Below are 20,092 nucleotides of genomic sequence, written 5' to 3'. Positions count from 1 at the left end.
GCACAGCGATCTATTTAAACTTTCCTTTCAACGTGAAGGAAATTATTAAAGCCAACCTCAATCCCTCTCCCTGACGGAGGACTGCTGACTCCCTACACCACACCTCAAGGAAAGTCTATTACATGTCTTTACCTTGCCTTTTCTTCCTCGGGAAGGACCTTACAATTGAGGCTGAAGACACTCCTCGAAAGCCACAAGCAGCATGAGATAGCACGAACATGGGAAAACAGAAGTTCCCCTCCCCACGGAAAGAGATTTAATACACCTGAAGAAGGGATCTAAGACTGCAGGCTGGGACTTTTGCACCATGTCTCTTAAGTAGCACTCTGTGGCATAAAATCACTGTTTTGAGGGGAAACAGGGCATTATCAGTTATATTTATATTAGCAAATTTGAGAATATATTATGCCCATTATATGCATGTGTAAGTGGCTATATAACCTATCATACCATAGAGGTCTGTTTTGGTAAGTTTTCTCCCTATGGTGGTAACTTACCCACCCTGTATGTAACACTTAAGCTATAGTAATCAAGGCTAGGGATAGAAAACTCTTCTCTACCTCCCACAGCTGCCCAGGCAGCAGGTTGCAATAGCAGCAGGGGGGGATCAAACCGAGCATCGCTGAGCCCCAGCAGACACAGAGCCAGCCCCCTGGGCACACACACACACAGCGGACACTTCTTACCTCGCCTTCATGCACACGCCTCGGGGTCCGGAGCCACCAAACCCAGATGTGTTCCAGAGACCTATTAGTGCGCACACTAAAGAGCATATTTATGACACCACAAAAATCTAAGTGTGGTCTCTGCAAGTGGGAGGAGAAACTGCTCGCTCCAAAAGCTTTTGGCCACAGGATTTCCCTATCTTGCCAGCCTCCATGCGTCCCCCTGAAGCTGTGGGTTTGGTGGGAAGGCCTCCGATAATCATCTGGCATCCCTTACAACGCCCATAATGGGAGCTGGTGAGGACTCCTTGCATAGTTTTGTATGCATTCAGGTTTCCACGGGACAAAGCAACGCTTCCAGGAAAGGAGGGTGCGCGTGCAGTTGGTGTCAGGGTGGTCGGGGTTTTTCTGCCAGGCTGAATGCAAGGAGCGGGGAAGGAAGGACCCTGCCAGTGTCTCTGGGAAAGCTCCGGCCAGCTCCAGCCCTCCTTGCTTTCTTGTTAGGAAAACTCATCTTTACTAGTCGAATATATGGTGTGATTTTGAAGTGAGGCTGATGCAAATAAGTTTTAAACTTGATATTAAGTCTCCTTTTTTCAGACTGATAAATGGCTTTCTGGCAATATGCTGCTTTACAGAGTGGTCACCTTTTCCCCTAGCTCGAGCAAAAGCCAGACTGAGCCTCTGTGAAATCGAAGTGGTCTTTGTCCCAAAGTTTACATCTTCAGCTGAAAACAAGGGATCAGATTCACTGCCTCGGGCTGAGTGGCTCCTTACCCCGCGAGTAATCCCAGTGAAATCAACAGGACTGCTGGCGGAGCTGAAGGATGTGTTGGCACAGCGTTAGGTTGCTGGCTTTGGTTCCCAACATCCACTCACGGTGTTTACCTCCGTGTTAAAAAGCTTCTAACATCTACACTCACTGCAATGTCGTGGGGCTAAGGTGCACGCCAGATAAAGAAATACAGAGTCTGGAACGATGGAGCAAAATTCTGGCCAAAATATCATTTTGTCTTCTGGTTGATTTTTTTTTTTCTTTTTGTGCTTCTTCCTCCCTCCAGTCATACTCCCAGTCACACTGGCAAAGTGAGCTCTGCTTCACTGGTTGATCTGTCTTAAAAAGAAAGTAGCTTTTTCACTAGCAGAGGAAAAGGACAGATCCCATATGTATGGTCTTGCTGCTTTTTTTTTTTTCTTTCCCTGTGCAAAGGCAGCTGATTAACTGAAGTACCTGCCCTGCGTATCCCCCCTGCTGTTACAGGTAGGTCCTTCCTTCATTTCCCATGACATTAATCTAGCTCTGCATGTAATGTCATTTCCCCACGGCATTAATATTGCTCCGCATGTATGGAAATAGGAGGCGAAAAGGAGCTGTGCAGAAGACCTCCTTGTGTTATCCTTTAGCTTTCGCTAAAACTGGCTGGAAATTTCGGAGAGAAAAAAAAAAAATTTCCACTGGCAAACTGCCAGGCTGATTAAATCAAAATGAACCTCCCAGCAGAAATCAGACGAGTTTCTCAGGTTTCCGATGAGCTCAGTGGGCTGGTAGGCTGCTGCAGAGCCTGGTGACCGGGAGAGCCTCAGCTCAGTCCCGTTAGATCCACGGCTCTGTTAGATAACTGGGAGTTAGCCGCTGCTATCTTTGCCTGGGTATGTCACCACAAGTCATTCATCAAGCTGACGGATTCCACCACCAGACCAGTCTCCTGGCTTGGGTGAGGACACTCCGAGGCCACGCTCTGCTCCTCTAGAGCCTGTTGTGGAGCTCAGGAACCCCCGAGCTCAGCAGTCCTGAGCTGCTGAAATAACTGAGCCGCCCTGAACGGCACCCCACCCCAAGCCGGGTCGCAACAGGAAGATACACGCTCTGAAAATTACACCCACAACACTTCAAGGAGGCAAGGAGGAGTTCAAAGGCGATGATTTTGGGTTGCCTGTAGCAATTCCATCCTGAGCATAAAATCAATTCTCCATCCCTCTAACCAACTGGTCCTGTTCTTCTCTCTCCTCCCAGGCTGTCTTCATGGCTTCCCACGTAGGACCAGATTCCAAGACCGTCTGGTCCCAGGTTCTCCCCTCCCCATGAAAACCCAGTCTCACCCAAATCCTCACGCCAGCTCTTCTGTTCTTGCCCCAGTTCCTGCCCCCTGTGTTCACATTTACTCACCTCTCCTCGTTTGCCTAACCAGAGGCCAGTGGGGCGGAGATGATGGCAAGCCCAAGAAAGACAGGGTCTTTATTCCAGTTTTGGTGAGTGGTCTGGTCCCAGCCCACAGCAGCTAGGAGCAGCAACGAAAACACAAGTCTGCACCCCCGTTCCCCATCACCGGAGCATCTGAGCCTGGCATATAAATGGTTTGGGGACCCCTGCTTGCCTAAAGGGGATAAATGTTAGATGAGTCCAGTTGTTAATTTTTACAAGTCTTTACTGAGTATATGTGATTTCTCTTTCAATTTTCTTTCTTGAAAATAGATTAATAGTTTCTCCCCCCTTTTTTTTTTTCCAGCTTGAGGCAGAAATCTAACAGAAATTTTCAGCTTGAATGATGAAAGTTTCGTGAAGCTGTACGGAATGGGAAATAGCTTCTTCTTCTGGGAAGTGCTGAGCGACCCTGACGTGGGCTGGGACTCTCAGGCGGCACAGGGTGGTCTGGCAAAGCCTTCAGCAGGGCACTGCACTGGTCGGGCAGGTAGGTGATGCCAGAGCACTGCTTTTAGTGTGTAAATGCGTAGGACCTGGCCTGATGTCTCAGGGAAGCAAGGCTGGTTCCCGATTCCATGATGTTTTCTATATAATATTTCCAGGAGCTCCTTTTCTTTCCTTTTCTTGCCAATAAACCCCAGTCTCATCCAAATCTTGATGTCTTCTCTCTTCCCCCCCGGTGCTGCATTTCATCTGCTCATCCCTTCTTCTCTGTGGGGATGCCAGCAAAGCAGAGCAGATCAAGAATATCACCGAAAAGGATCTTTTCATCTCTGTTACCTCCTTCGTTGCAAGCCTTCAGAGGCAGACCTGCCTCTCACTCAATGTCTACGCAAGTGTCCTGTGCAGTGAAACTGATCTAGAGAGAATTGAGCTTTAATGACTTGGCAGCTGCTTTCTTTTTACCACTTTTTAAAATTTATAGTACACGGGATCAATCTTTTATCCCTGAGAAAAGAAGCAGACTAATAGAAAAAGCGAGGTGAAGGGGGTGGTGGTTGGCTGGTCCTTAGCAGCAGCTCCTGGCAAACAGAGGAGGTGTGTGGCACCCAAGTCGGGGGTCCCCCAGCACATCAGCCCTGATGTGCTCCTGCTCCACGCTGGCCTTGCTGTTTCCACTCTGATCTTGACGTGGTGTCATCGCTCAGAAAGTTTTTCCCCCTCCATCCCAAGGTCTCTTCCCCTGTGAGTTGTCTGGCACCCAAGGAAACCCTCCTGCGAGTGTGCTCCTCTGCATTTATAGGCAAGGTGACAGACATGCGGTGCTGGCTTAGGAGAATGAGCTAACGAGTTCTCATAAACAATATTAATAAGTGAAATAGTATTTCATTTTCTCCAGATTAGGAAGGCTTTTGTTTTGCTCTCATAGAACTCTGCTGGTCCTCTGAAATGGATCGGTAGTGACATCCAGTGGCCACGAACTGAGACAGCTGTAATAATTTGGGGTCGTAATAGAGTCATCTGGATTTACTGCTAGTTAGAAGCATCGTAAAAGCGTTCTGCATGCAAAAACCTGTCTATGGTTTTCATAAGTACCGCTGTCCAGGGAGTGAAGAAAAACAACATATTCACCCAAAGCATCTTCTCCAGGGCTAGGGCAACAACTTCTTTACTTTGGAGCCCTGGCTCTGCTCTGACCCCCTCAATCAAGTAATCATTTGGACTGGCCTTTGCAAGTAGCTTTATCCACTCTACAAGGTATTGTGAAGTGAGTTAAAGTAAAGATCTGATGGAAGAATTTGGATTGCCTATGCAGGCTGCCAACTTGCTGTTACCAGTTTTCTCAAAGGGCTTTGTGACCCTCACACGGTTCCCATTTATCTGCTTGGCTTCTGACAATGCTGGCTGAACCAAGGGGCTATCTTCACTATACAGAGCTTTGCAGGTGTCAAAGTTTGTGTATGAAGGGGTAAGAGAACTGCTGATAATGCTTCGGGGGTGTTTGTTTGTTTGAGGAAAATGTGCTTGAAATCCATTTTCCCAATGCAAACACTGATTAAAATGTCAACAGCGGTATTTTCAGGGTTTTAGAAACGGACATGAGATCTAGGTAGTCTGAGTCCAGCTTGGCAGTCCGACATTATGAGTGATTTTTTCTTTTCTTATCATGTTATTGTGGTGTTCCAACCTGCAACGTGCTAAATACAGCAGAGCACATACTTCAAGCATCCCTGACCTTGAGCAAGCACAGCCAGGAGCACTTTGTTGGATGGGAGCCACACCGCTTCACTTCTCGCTGATCCAGGGCTTCAGAGCGACTCAGGTGCTGATCGAGAGTATGCAGCAGGCCACCAACTCGTGAATCAGCTGTTTCGTGTGACTGAGGGAATTCGGAGAATGGTTTGCTTCTCTTTCTCAGTACTGTAGAAAGATACCTACCAGCCTAGTGTGCAGCCGGGAGACCAGCACATCATCAGCCGTGCGCAGAGCACTTTTCACTGACTAACTGTGAAATGGGAAATTCTCAACTCTCCCTAAAGAGACAATACGCCTTTCTTAACCAAAGTGCTGACGCTGTGACTCTATAGAGTAAATCCTCAGGAAAATGCTGTTTCTCACTTGCAATTTAAGAAGTTAAATTTACAGACCCTCCGACAGCCCTCTGCCTCGCGCTGGATCCTAATCTGAAGTGACTGCTGCGGTTCAGCTCAGGGCTCAGACAGATAATCAAGTTACTGTTGGTTAAAGAGTCACTGTGTGTTCGTCGAGGCTGGAGGCTCAACCACATGCATACTTCCAGACCCTCACAAGCATACGGCAAAAATGCATTATCTTAAATCTTTTTTGCTGACATTTCAATGAACACATTTTTCCTCAAATATGTGACAGGCCAAGAGCATCTGGCTCCGCTGATGCTTAGTGAGTAACTCATTACACTGCAGGAACTCACTTATTTTTGAGCCCTGAGCTTTGTTAATGCTCTTGCCTGTGTTACAGTGCTGGAGCACTTGATTTGCACTTGAGCTGGGGTGTTAGATTTAGGTGCTTGAGCAACAAAGTTTGCAGAGATCCAAACCTTTAATCCATAGCTATGGGAAGAGCTGGGGTAAAAACCCTGCTCATTACTCGTTGCTTACATTTAGACTATGGATGCTTTGAGGAGTGTATGGAGTCTACAGACTTACAGACTGAAACTAAAAAGCAGAGGCAAGTGTGCCAGCCTTTCAGATCCTGCTGATACTTTATCTGAGAGAGCAACCTAATAAAACACCCTCCTTGTCTCTCCGGTAGGGATGCTTAGGACCTTTTGATGGCTGACACTTCAAGCATATAACTTTTAGTTCTGTGATTTTAGGGATGGCTCTCATTTCTCCCCTTCTCCCATTTCCTGTAATGCATGTTTACTTACTTAGTAACGCTCAGTCCTCTTTGGGGATTAGAAGATGTTAAGGCAACAAATAAGACACAGATGGCAGCAAGCTCATATTTAATAGTAAGGCACCGAATGCTTATAATTACTTTTACTAAGCTATTACTTAGTCATATGGTAGATCATTGATATTATTTTCTAAAAAAGATAGGTATCTTCAGAAAATCAGATTCTGTCCCTTTCAGAAAAAAAAAAAAATCATAATTAATCAAAAATATTATAATAAAGGAACTTCCAATACTGCAGTAATAAAATTACCATCTCTCTCCTAATGTGCTGAACAGAACAAGAAGTTCATCATTATCTAGAAGTCTGATTCCTGCTAAGGAATTCAAAAGTTATTAAACAGTGACTGTCTCCACAAATACTGTGAGCTACTGTGTGAGCCATTACCTGGATACCATGCCACAACGGGATTTAACATATCCTTTGAGCAGGACAGAGTTAACAGATTGCCACTAACAGATGTCAGATTTGTGCATAGCATCTGAGAAAAATATTAGGCTGCAAGGGAGGAGTTAAAAGTGGACAGCTTTGTGTAATTGGTCTCAGACTGGGTGACAGAACAGGTTGGTTGAAAGGAAGGAAGAAGGAAAAAGTGAGCAAGACTGGTCTCTACCAAAGTATGAGTGTAAATATAGCAGGAGCTAATTGTCCTGTCATGTAGAAAGTAATAGGATTAAGCTTGACTGAATATAGTGCAAATAGTGAGATTTGCTTTCTTGGAGAGTTTGAGATCTTGCAGGTTTGGCAGTTCACTAAAAAATGAAACCTGGAGAGGGGTGGTTGGATTATTATCGCCGTCGTCGTCATCATCATCCAAACAAATGGATTGTTTGGAAATCCAAACAATGTATAACTGCGTACCTTGAACAGAAAACACAGCACTGACCTTAAATCTGTCTTTTAGCTCATGTAAAGGGACCAACCCAGCTCCCAGAGGAGAAATAAGAGAAATATAAAGGGGTTGATAAGGTAGAAAACCGTGTATTAACTTATGCTAAAGTACTTTGTGCATCTGTAAAGAAAATTCTCAGCTATTGAGACAACTGGGCAATAGGATGCTTGCTTTGGGGTGGTGTCACTACCGCCACTGGAAGTGGATCCCCCAGGGGAGTGGGGGTGAGTGGATTCAGTGCTGGTTTTAACTGGGCCTCTCATGGGCTCTTCTAAATACAGAAAGGTGTGACATTTGCTGGCTATCAATTATTTTATTTCACTTATCCTCTGCCATAGAAAACAGTTCATTATCTACAGGTGAGGGAACTCAGCTGAGTGGTGGGAAATGTACTCATGCTCTTCAGAAAATGTTAAGAAATGTAGATTTTGCTCCCTAGTGAGAGATGCAGTTGTATCATTAGCCAGAAATGAAAAAAGGCATCTGATGCTGCATAGTTTTATGTGTGGGGTCATGCTTTCTTGTGCTCATTCTAGCTCAGCAGGGGCTCAATCTTGGGCAAAAATAGGAAGATGCCAGAAGTTCTCTTCATTGTAATAATTGCTTGAGTTTGCCTATACAACTACAAAGCTTTCCTGTTAATATCAATATGAGGGCTCCCTACGTTCTTACCTACATGAAAATGTATTTTCTTGTGACCATCCTCTATGTGCTTTTTCATCCACTCAGTTCTGTTTGTGTACAGTATCACTTTAGCAGTGGCTCATTTGGATGTACGTGTCCAGCAAATTCTTGTAAGTTAATCATTGGCATCTTTATTGCATTTACAAATAACAGACTCTGGTTATCAAGTTCTCCTCCAGCTACTTCATCACAGTGCACAAGAACATACGCACTGTCTGTCAGACCAACTCGGGACTCAATTAATTTCCTTAGATGAGCTAATGAGCAAACAGGTGCCAGCTAGAACAGGATGAACCAAGGCACTGCCAAAAAAAGTCAGTCCTGTTCCCAGACAAAAATAAGAAAAAACAAATGCATTAAATTCATTGAGCATGAAATCTTCAGATGATAGGAATCAGCTATTGCAAATTTTCGCTATTCATCAGGGTTTCCGGACTAGTGGAGCACTCAGTACATCAGCGGTATTGCTGAAACTACTGCCAGTCGTGTCCCATATGTAAGCAGTGGGCTATGGAAAGGAGATGTGCTTGCGTGAAGATAAGCACTCCTCAGACAAGCTGTGAAGCTGACCTCTTAATAGCCAGCAAGAATCATTTTTATATTGTTTACCAAAACCCAGCATTCCTAAATGCTTCTCTACTAGAAAATGGTGCTTCGTGTTGTCGGTAAGTGGGATAATAAGGAAGTGTGAAAGATGAGTCACCAAGCCACAGGGAGAGAAAATGCAGTGCGAGCAACCGCAGCACCCTCACTTGGCCCTGTGGTCCTTCGATAGGGCGTAACGCAGCTTCCTGCAGCAGCGCTCTGCAACCAGGGCTCAGTTCAGCTCACTGCTCTGGGCGAAGGTGAAGCAGATTTATTCTAGCAGCCTCAGATGTGCCCACGCGGCCTTCATGAACAAGTTATCTAAACAGCTTGTAATTTTAGCAAGCGCATTTATCAGGTGTGACTTCAAGGCTTAAAGAGCTAAGCCCCATCTTCTCAAGGGACTCGGGTAACAACCTTCCCCCTGAAGATGGGAAGCGACTGTTGTGAGAGTTAGGGCAGGGGCCCCGTCTAATGGGACTGTCCTTTCTCTCCAAGTTTGATATCCAAATAGTTACAATACTGTACCTGAATGTTGGGATGGGGCAGGTTCATGGCAAAACCACCCTGAAAACAGGGTAAGTTGAGCCCAGGTGCAGAGTAACACAGGAACAAAATGCCGAGGCAGAACGATGAGCAGGGAGGAAAGACAGGGCTATGCTGCTGAATTCTGACCGAAACATGATTCTGTAGATAGTGCTTGTGCCAAAATAAACAAAATAACAGCAACAACAACAAAAAAAACCACAAAAACAAAAACAAAATGCAAGCCAACAACCGTGGTACTACCAATACAGCTACTAAAAGTTGAAAGTGGGGGAAACAGAAGAGAAAAGTCAGTGGTGCGTGGCGGAGTAGCAATAACTTTTCAAAAACCTTTCTTAATTGCTTCTGTGACCTCCTCTTTTACCTAAATTTGACCCCATGCAAGCTCTTAAAGGCATCTATCTTGCGTCAGGTGAACTGTCTCTGTCAGTGAATGCATCTTTCCAATAAAAGATGTTAAAAACAAAGTTGCTGTAGAAGAGTCATGCTGATGTGAGTAGCTGCAAGATGAAAAGAAGAACTTGGCCTCGTGGCAAAGTAATACTTTCACTGTTCTGCGTGGGTTTCACAATTAACTTGGCGTATACTTTGAAAATGTCCTTGCCAGTGCCCCTTCAGTGAGAAGCAGGCATGCTCATGTTACAGCACCAGGCAGGCTGAGCAACTGGTGGGGAGGAAGCGCTAATGCCCAGAAATCTCCTGTGTAAAATCAAACCCAATTACCTTGACTATGAGCCTATGGTGTAACAGCCTTTATCTAGCTGCTCTTTGGCACGAGTCCTGAACAGACCTCGCAGTTGGTCCTAAATCTTGAGTTACTTCCCCCCTGACACACGCACACTTTGTTAGGAGCTGTACCCATTACATTCAGCATTTACACAGCTGCTGGTGGCTGCCCTTTTCCTAGAGATGCCGACAGCTCAGCCAAATTGCCATCGACAGGCTCTGTCCCAGGCTTTCCCAGTAAAACAGCCAAAGGTCTAAGAGAAAGGGGGAAGACAGTCCTGAAGGAGAACTTCCTAGATAACTGCCATCCAGAACACAGCAGTGATCAGATGGAGAAATCTGCTCTCCCTTCCTAATAGAAGGGAAAGAGGAACAGCCCAGACGTAAGGCTTTGATACCAGCTCTCCCACCCCAGGCAACCCTGTAGCACCAGGACTCACTTCTTTGCATATCTGTAAAAGAAGAGATTTAGCATGGGGCAAAGCTCACTCATTTCACTTGCTCTGGCCTTCGCTGGTATACTGTTCGTGACAAGATCTGTTGTCAAAACCCTAGTCCTTTTTTTCCTGCCATCCTTCTTACCATGTAATTTGAATGTGTTTATCTGTGGTTGTCTCTTCCCCTGCTTTTAACATCCTTTGCACCCACGCTCCTCCAGAGAACAAGGAGGGGGGTACGTGTATTAGCAGAGTGGGCAAAGGATGAATGCATTCTCGTGCTCCCTGGGTCGTGCTCCCTCCAAATCAGATCATTTCTGCAGGGTGCAAGCAGCATTGCCAGACTGTACTTTAAGCATTTAAGCTAATGAAAGAAAGATTAGCATCTCAGAAATCTATTAACAAACTCAGGTGGTTTTTGTTGTTGTTGTTGTTTTTAAACCAGTGTATTATGTTTATATATTATTAATGAAATCCAAGTCTTGTACAGTATATGCCTGCGTTACTCCTACATCACTCCTGTGCACCGCAGTGTATAAATTATTCCTGTTACTGGCCCTTGCTGCTTGTCTCTTGAGAAGGTAGCAATGCAAAGGAAGAGCTTTCTGCTCCTTGCAGAAATGAAGCTACCACGCTGAATGTGGGTCTGACTGGGACTAAACCTGCTCTCTACCTGGTTTAGGTCTCTGAAACCTGCATTCCCTCTGAAAACTGCTTTGCCTTCTGTAGGGCTGAGAAACCAGGGGAAGTGACAGGACTACTCTCAGATAACAAAGGAAAATGCCAGGTGTGAGAAGGTCTGGAAATCCATGCCAGCCTTAACTCTGTCTTTACACTGGATTCAGTGGGGGATGAAGCTCTTGCGAAACGATTCGGAAGGACAAGCATTCAAGAAAAAAAAAAAATGCTTTATTTCTGAGAAAAAAATATTATCTCCCTTCCTGCTTCTCCTACAGAAGCAGCCATTTCTGATCCTTGAGATAAAACCATTTTCTGTCATCCCTCCTCCCTTCACCAAGCTCTGCTTCTGCAGCAGCTCCTCTGCTGCACTGTCTGTGCTTGTGGGCAGTGGGAGCTCAAGGAGGTGCCTTCCAGTTCCCTCCTCCTCCTCACCACCTTACCTGCTCCCTCTGCCTCCCCAGACCTGCTCCTGAGCACAGTGTGCCTGGACAGCCTCTGGTTTTCTACCTGTTTTCCATTGATTGTGTGCAATTCATTTGGGGGCACAATCTGCTCAGGTTTTCCTCATTAATTCTATCGTATTCCCTTATCCTTTACCCCTCCCGAGAGAAGAGGAAGTTCTCACAGGTTAATTTTCCGGACCAGCTGCATGTCAATAAACAATTATGCAATATTTAGTGGATATTTATTTAGAGCAAAGGAAAAAAGCCTGCAGTAATCTATGGCAAAACAAAGCAGGGATCATCTTTTCATGCCTCAACAATGGAGTTCTGTTGGGCGACTAGCCCATAGCAGCATCTGCAGTGGAAGCAGTTAATATTTGTATTAAAAAAAAAAAAAGAACGTGAGACTAAGGTAGAACATTTTAAAATAACTGTTCTTAATGTTGCTACGGAGACCTCTATTATAGCCATTGTACGTGATGTGCAATGATTATATTCCACGTAGGTAACATTTCTCGCTCAGACGAGTAGAAGCTGATGATTCTCCCACTCATACAAGACGGTATGTAAAAGCATGCAGGTCGTGGCAGAGAAGTTTACTTTGGTTTTCAACTCTTAAAAAATGAAACGTGCTGTTTTAGTACTCTATTAACAATTTCTCACCCTTGAAGATATCCCTTGTTTAACACATTCTGCCTTTTCTAAAGCAAACATGCTTAGGATTCTAGTAATTGGGATGATAAACATAGCAACCCTATCATAAAAATAGAGGCTATAATTGATACGGTTGGCAGGGCATGCATCTAGAGCTCTGTGTTAAAGCTGAGTAGTTTCAACAAGTTACCTTTGAATAAAAAATATATTGACTACTTCAAAGCTTTTATTTGTGCTTTGAGCCTGGCTGATTAGGCCACAGTACTAAACTCAGAAAATGTATTGCTTGTGTTCTTGCAGGAACATGGACTGCTTTTTGAAAATACTGCTGAGAAAATGCTGCTGATCAAAAGCTGTTAAGTCAAAATCTGGGAAAAAAAAAATAGTTTTCATTACTGTATTCTAAGCTATACCCAGTCCAATAAAAATAACAGTAGATGGAAATGCAGCCCTCACAGAACTTCAGTTTCACTTCTATGACAGTTTTCATCTTCCTGACTTTTTTTTTATAATATTGACTTGGATTAAATAACCTTGTATGGATGACAAATTTTTGCAGAAATTATTCAGGAAGCCAAGCTTCTTTAGGGCTTATTTCGTAGAAGTTTTAAATTTCATATTGAAAATATTTACTTCAGTTTTTCCATTTGTTAGACCGACAGCTCAATAAGTAAATTCAAATAGAAGTGTATAATGCTGCATTTCAGGCAGCTGTGGTTTTACAGCCAAGCTTCTAAAATCATTGGAATAACTGAAAAGTTGTAGGTTGGTAGTGGGAGGAATTTATAAATAATTTGCTGAGATACTGAGGACAGCAGACAAGTTCCTCGCTTCTTTCAGCCTTCAGACCAGGATTCTGCTTTCTCAGTCAGTCCATTCTTCTAAACATCAGTGAATGCCCAGGAAAAAAAAAAAAAAAACAATGCAAGTTGAACAAAATGAAAACTGTATGAATATACATGAGCTTTGCCTTTTGGCTTACTGAAGCTGCCCTAAAATGGGAAAATTATTCTTCAGTTAAGAATTATTTGATTTTTTTCCCTGTCAGTAATTTGGAAATGAACATGAAAAACATGGATTTAAATCACACCTCTGCCAGAGGTTATCTACTATTTTTACTAATAATCCAAACATTAGAAGAAAAAAAATATATCAAACTAATATTTTTCTTAATTATTTTTGATACTTTCCTTGTCTGTGCAGTTCATTTAGCCCATTCCTCTGAAGTCTTAAACACAACCTCAGTGTACAAGGGTAAGACTAGACAATATAGCTTTCCATGTGGCAAAATGTTTGTGAAGCTACAAATTGCTTCTGTCCTGAATGACACTTTTCAGGGTGAAACATGAGGTAATGTTTATAGGTGCATTCATATTTGGCTTGAGTTTGCCTTGCTTTGAACAGATTCTGAGCAGAAGCAGTGCAGACATTAGTATGAAACCAGACTATTAAATAAACTGTAACAGGATGAAGACAGGAATGGTAGCATTATGCCTTCTCAGCAGAAATGTGTTACTAATGGTACTTACATAGATTTCATTAATACAGCTATTTGTCTTACACAGCTGAGCAGAGTAATTTATGTTATTACAAATATGTAGCTGGGGCTGCCTGGACTGCAGTTAAGTTTGCAACTATTATTGTCATTAAAACTAGTCTTCAGGCCATATCCTTAAGACAAACTATTTGAGTTTGTGCAAAAATATTTTGTGATAAAACTACCTGCTTAAAGGTTGGTCACGTGAGTCATGCTCTCTCTTTTCATTCTCTGAATCTAGAAAAATCAATAGAGGCAAGGAAGCCTGTTGTAAAAAACTGTTCCTAGGGAAGAGCAGAAATGAGACTATGTGAATTAATGTTTCTGCTTGTTTCTGTTTACCTTTCCCTAGCTTGCTGCCAATACAATGGAAAAAAAAAAAAAAAGAAAGAAAAAAAAAAGGGGGGGAAAAAAAGCCAACCTACTGCTCAGTGCTCAAATGGCCTTGAGTTTGTATGAGGAAATGAAATGAAATGAAATGGCCATCTTCCAGCTCTGCTGTGGGAACTGAAGAAACTGTTTCTTTGCTTAGTGCTTGTCAGACTCATCTCTAAAATAGATATTTTTCCCCAAAAAAAGTTATTTACATCAAGATGCCTGGTCCAAGTTGACTTTCTGTAACGAGTTCTTTTCAATTTAAATGTTTAAGTTGGGTGGAGGGGGGTGCAAACAGGAGAGAAAATGAGAGGATCCTTCAGATGTTAGTGAGAAGTTCTGCTCCGCAAACACCTCCCTGTGTGTTTAGACGGACAACTTTTATGTGCAGACAGTGAGACTGCCCATGCTGCAGACACTGAGGGGGCTCGCAAGTCGCAGACTGCCGGCAGAAAGGCATGCCTGCAGACCCAGTTACACAGCACACCTTCTCCATACGGCAAGCAGATGAGCTGCCTGGTAATTTCCTTTTTCCCTTTTCAGTGTCATGAAACTCAGAGGCGATCAGAGAGGCAAAGGTAAATAACAGATAAATCCCAGACACTTCTTCTTCCAAGAAACCTCACAGATCTAGGCTAAATTTTCTGAGATGCTCTCTCTGGCTTGGAGAAGCGGTACAGATTGCCTCACAATTCTGTACTGTTCCCTTGTCTTTTCTTTCCAGGACACCAGGACACACGGGTGCTACTGAGCAGTGACTGAAACCCAAGACCTGCCGCAGCATGACACTGGTCCCGGCCGTAGACCGTGAAATGGGATGGCCGAGTATTTGCACGAGGAAGCACTGCCCGGAGCCCAGGACACAAATCTGCTCAGACAGTTAGGGCACCGGGCAATTCTTCCCCTGGTCACGGCAGTAAGGTATTAAACAGCCTCAGCCCTGCTCGGAGATGGCAGACACACAGCCATGTGCTCGGTCCTGAGCTCACAGCAGGACCGATAGCCTCTGGCAGCAGGGCGGCTTCTGGCAGTGGCCTGGTTCAGCCAGGTTTACCTGGAGGCCGGCAGGACACAGCGAGCAGCTTGACCCGGCCTGCAGCCCCTGAGCATAACCAGGCACCCGCAGACACTTAATGAAGGGCGAGCGAAGCACAAAGCCTCGCAGGGACCCTCGTCTCAAATGTTGTGATTATCCCTGAAGCATGCATTAACTGTTTTGCTGCTGAGCCCTTCCACAAAGTCAAAACTGCTTTCTAATGCAGTTTGTTGAGGCCTACACGTCAGCCAGAGGCTGATTTGGACTAATCCAGGAAGGGAGCCAAGTATTAAAAAAAAAAAAACAACCTCTGAGGTTGTGGAACATCTAAAACATATTGATCATGGTGTAATTACACTTGAAATGTATTAGGGGAAGTAGCTAAAACAGTCTCCACTCTGAGAAAGATGATGTGGGAGCATGCAAGAGGGCCTCGGGGAGACTGACTGGAATTCTTATGAGGGATGGTGAACCTGTTTCAGAAAATGTAAAGAAAAGTTACCTGAGTGAGCATTAAATGACAGATGTGGTAATGACTATCTCAAACTTCCATTTTCTAAAGATTTAGCTACTATTTACATGAATATCAGAAGTCAGTGAAGCAGACGCAGCAAGAAGCAGCATACATGTGACAAATCTCACTTGCGTCTTTGAATTAAAAAGCAGTTCCTCAACTTAAGATCTAATGACAGGCTGGAAATAAAGGAAGTCTTCAGTTTGCCTTGGATACTGGTAATATAAAAAGACTGAATTTGTTACATTTACATTTAAAACAGCTTTCTTTCCTTTTTTTTTTTTATTATTTTTTTTTAATCTTGGATAAGTTATCTCAGAGCTGCAGTTCATAAGTGGAGGATCTTGTTCCATGACATAATAAAAGCCAGGGTCTGGTGAGACAGTAGCAGAATCCCTAATTAAGAGACAGGATACTCTAAGCTTGAACACGAGCCTCTTGAAGTAAGTATCCAAAGCACCGTTACATCCAAAATGTTAAGCTCTTGATTAAACAAGCATAAAGTACTTTTGATGATAATTAAAGATGAGTTTCAGTCAAAATACCGGCTTTGTGTTTGGGCTGAACTAAACCTAGGATTCAAACTCTCACTATCTTTTTGTTTTGACATGTTGTGATCCAAACTGTTCGGGCCCTTAAGCCATTACTAGTAACCAGCTCAAGTACTTTACTTGTTGCATGTAAGATTGCAAAGCTGTTCATAAACAGTCAAGTAGTTGACAGCAAGTTGACAGCATGTTGACAGCAAGTTGAATATGAGCCAGCAGTGTGCCCTGGCAGCCAGGAGGGCCAACCATATCCTGGGATGCATCAAGCACGGCATTGCTAGTCGGTCGAGGGAAGTGATTGTCCCGCTCTACTCTGCGCTGGTGCCGCCTCACCTCGAGTACTGTGTGCAGTTCTGGGCACCACGGTACAAAAAGCACATTAAACTGTTGGAGAGTGTCTAGAGGAGGGCGACAAAGATGGTGAAGGGCCTAAAGAGGAAGACATATGAGGAGCAGCTGAGGTCACTGGGCCTGTTCAGCTTGGAGAAGAGGAGGCTGAGGGGGGACCTCATCGCAGTATAAAACTTCCTCGCGAGGGGGAGTGGAGAGGCAGGTGACTCCGTTATCACCAGTGACAGGACCCATGGGAACGGTGTCAAGCTGAGGCACGGGAAGTTTAGGCTAGACATCAGGAAGAGGTTCTTCACCGAAAGGGTGGTTGCACACTGGAACAGGCTCCCCAGTGAAGTAGTCACTGCACCAAGCCTGTCTGAATTTAAGAAGAGATTGGACTGTGCACTTAGTCACACGGTCTAAACTTTTGGGCAGACCTGTGCGGTGCCAGGAGTTGGACTTGATGATCCTTATGGGTCCCTTCCAACTCGGGATATTCTATGATTCTATGATTCTATGATAAGTATTCCTGTTGTAAGACAGTTCATATTAGATGGGTAAATTGAGACATGAAAAAAAAAAAGCTTTTTTTTTTTCTTTTTCCTTTTTTTTTTTTTTTTCTCAGAAGTGAACATTAATTTGGGGTATCCACATCTTTGGGCAGTCATGAGAGGCTTTTTTTCTTCCCATGGCACACAGTCATCACAATTCCAAACTAAACTGGTTTCTTATTAACACTGAAAATGGAGGTTTAGGCATCTCAGGTAGGGTCTATCCCAAAAGCAGCATTTAAAATCCATTCAAATCCCCAAGACATCAGCCTACTTTCCTTTTCTGAATTCACTATGAGTCAGTTCTAGGATAGAAATAAAGTCCCTTAAAATTCTCAGTCACCTCCCTTAAAAATTACTAAAAGTTGGTAAAGTGAGGAATGGAGGAACTGAGCTCTTGATGGTGAACTATGCTTGAGGGATTTAGAAATGAATGCTGAGTCAGAAGAGATGGACCATCCTCTGTGCAGAGAATGGGCTCAGAAGGGACACGACAGATGAGTTTCTCCAGGTGAGTTGAACAGGAACCTTCCAGGAGACAACCAGCTGGAGGAGGGGTGAGCCCCTTCTGCCAACACTGGGAGCAGATTCATATTGCAACCTGCCTCTTCAAAAGGCAGAATTAAAACCGAGGGAAAATAAATAAATAAATAAATAAATAAATAAATTTAGATGGCATCAAAAGAAATCTCATATGCTTAAAAGCTTCAGTGTTTTTAATGAGGTTCACTCCAATAAAATGTAGGATCACCTGATAAGTAGATGACCTTGTGCATGGAGAGTTCAGAACTAGAACTGTAGGCAGTCCTGATCACTGTATTTCTTTTCCTTTTTTTTCTAATTTTACATAACTCCAGAACAGGACCAGACCAGCTGCTCTCTAGTATTCTGTCTGAAATGGTAAAAGCCTGAGGATAGTTAAGAGGAAACAACACACCACAGTAGTTTGTCACCAGTGCAACTTCCAGCAATCTTTGTATTTAATAGCCCTCAGTGGATTTTTTTCCTCATGAATTTACCTAATCACTTTCTAAATCCTGTTTCATGCAGTACCATGAGAATGATAATCTAATTTTGGTCTCTAAGACATGTATTACAAAAACAATAGGAGGCCCAGGAAAGAATGAAATCATCTTGCCAAAAGATATTTCAAAAGCAGGCAACGACTAAAGCACACTGATGAAGAAAATTACTAAAACCACTCATTACAAAATAACCCAGCATTTCCTGATTTGAAAAAGAATCTGTTATTTAGACTACTTTGCAGTTTTGAAAAATTTCCACCTGTAATCATTTTTCTAAGCTTGTGACAAGGGCATTTCTCTCTTCAGTGCCACAGTGTGCCACATTTAAAAGTGTATTTTTTCCACTGGTCATACTATATAGGATTAACAGAAAATTCTTCTAGTTTTCTCTTAATCCATAGATTCTTGGATCAGTCACTAATGAGATGAATATAGACAAATATTCCCAGGGTGCCACTACTCTTTAAGCACTACTCATGCTTAAACATGAGAAATACACTTTCTGTGAATTTACGCTTCCTTTTCTCTACTAGATTACCTATTTCTATATATTTTGCAACCCTTGTTCACTATCCCTTTTACAATCTCTTGTAAAGTGTCAAAAATTGTTTTAAAGTTCTACGCTTACAGGTTTATTGTCCTAAAATCTGATTTACAAAATAAAATAATATACCTGGACTTTTCCTGAATATTTTTCTTGCTTAGATATAGATGAAATATCCCTTTTAATAAATTCCCCCCTAGTATTTTTTTTTATTAAAAATCATATATACATACAGAGTCAAACTTTTGCATGGCAATCCTATTTAATAATTTACAGCTGTGCAAAGAGCAAGCAGGTGAGTATAGTCTATACAGTTGTACAAAGCTCTGTGTAACCATGGTGGAAATTGGCCAGATTGCACACACCTTTCTATTTATCCAGACCTCCAGAAAATGCAAACAGTCACTTCTAAACTGAAGCCAAAGTCAAATATGCGTAGAGGTCCTTTCTGGATGCTATGAAGATGAATCTTTTTTTTTTTTCCTTTTACCTGACAATTTTATTTTCTCTCTTGACTTACTTCAATCCTACTTAACGTTTTATAAAATTTTTGCGTGCCCTTTTTGTACTTGTGTTAACATTACTTATTTCCCTTCATTCTTTCACTGTCACTGAAAATGCTGAAACACACCCGATTCTAGCTTTGTAAAGTGTCTCCAAGATTACACGGCTCCTATTGAAAAAGTTCCTAGGAGACAAGAAAAGCGATTACTGAGCTGAACATTTCAGAGACTCTAAAGCCGCCATCAGGTGCACAAAATGCGCCAGATTTTCTGTTCTGCTTATTTAGCGGGGAAGATACTCAATTGAGACATCTGCAACATTTTTTTTTCTTTTTTTCCTGGTGTTCTTCCTGACACAAAACCAACGCTGCTATTGCCTTCCTGAACGTATTATTCCGTATCTGAAAAGTCATTTAGTTGCAAATCCCAAAGCTTTCCTTTCTTGCTGCGTATGCCCGTATTAGCCATGGCGGAGGCCCGCAGCAGAGCGGTTCAAATTTTGTACTAATGACCTCTCTGGTATTTCTATAGAAATGCTCTGTTAAACACCCAGGCATTTCAACTTTCAGTCACAAGACCTATAAAAAATTCATACTCTGAATCTCCAGTTTCAAACCGCAGCTCTGCCTCATTAAGAGCTTTTCAATCCTCCCACCCCACACACTCACAAAAGAGGGGGGGGGGGAAGGAGCTTTTATCTCCCTGGCGTTTAGATTTCACATTTTCTTCTCCTCTTGTTTGCATTTTTAAGTATCTCCAGAGGCTGGCAAAGAACGAGCGTGACCCTGGATTTTCTGATATTAAAATATATTAAATGGGAACATCTTTATAGCTAGGTGACTAAATAAAAACAGGCGGAGAAAAACACAAAAAAACACGAGCTTTATTATAAGCAACTTTTGTGCTAATTGTGGACGCCTTACAGAAATAAGAAAACCTGAAGGCTGCAAGAAGAGGTTGCACGCAGCCAAAATCACCCAAAATGACCCCAAAGCGCCGCGGGGCTGCCCCCGCACATCCTCCAGCAGCAGCCCTTGCAGCTCCGATTCCGCCTTTAAACGAGTTCAGCGCATGAGACCAACAGGTGGGCCTTTATTTTTGAAGCACGTTCGCGCTTCACCAGTAGAAGCTCGGCTATTGAGCGCGTCACTTGGGTAAAACACCTTGCGGCTGCCCGCCGCCTCACGACTCCCCCACACACCCTCCCCTGCCGCCATTTCGGTCACCCCCCCCC

At 43.3% G+C, this 20,092-nt stretch overlaps 1 long non-coding RNA gene across 1 annotated transcript; it reads left to right on the top strand.

Moving 5' to 3' along the window:
* Window positions 1–1,442: 1,442 nt before the first annotated feature.
* Window positions 1,443–16,208, top strand: LOC308197420. The gene is made up of 3 exons (XR_013952918.1): window positions 1,443–1,926; window positions 3,173–3,355; window positions 14,529–16,208. It is a non-coding gene; the product is annotated as an uncharacterized lncRNA (long non-coding RNA).
* Window positions 16,209–20,092: the final 3,884 nt, after the last annotated feature.

Source organism: Anser brachyrhynchus (genome assembly GCF_964034855.1).
Source record: "Anser brachyrhynchus genome assembly, chromosome: 6".
Lineage (NCBI taxonomy): Eukaryota > Metazoa > Chordata > Aves > Anseriformes > Anatidae > Anser > Anser brachyrhynchus.
The sequence above is the reverse complement of the archived record's forward strand: the minus strand, read 5'-3'. Positions and strand labels throughout refer to the sequence as shown.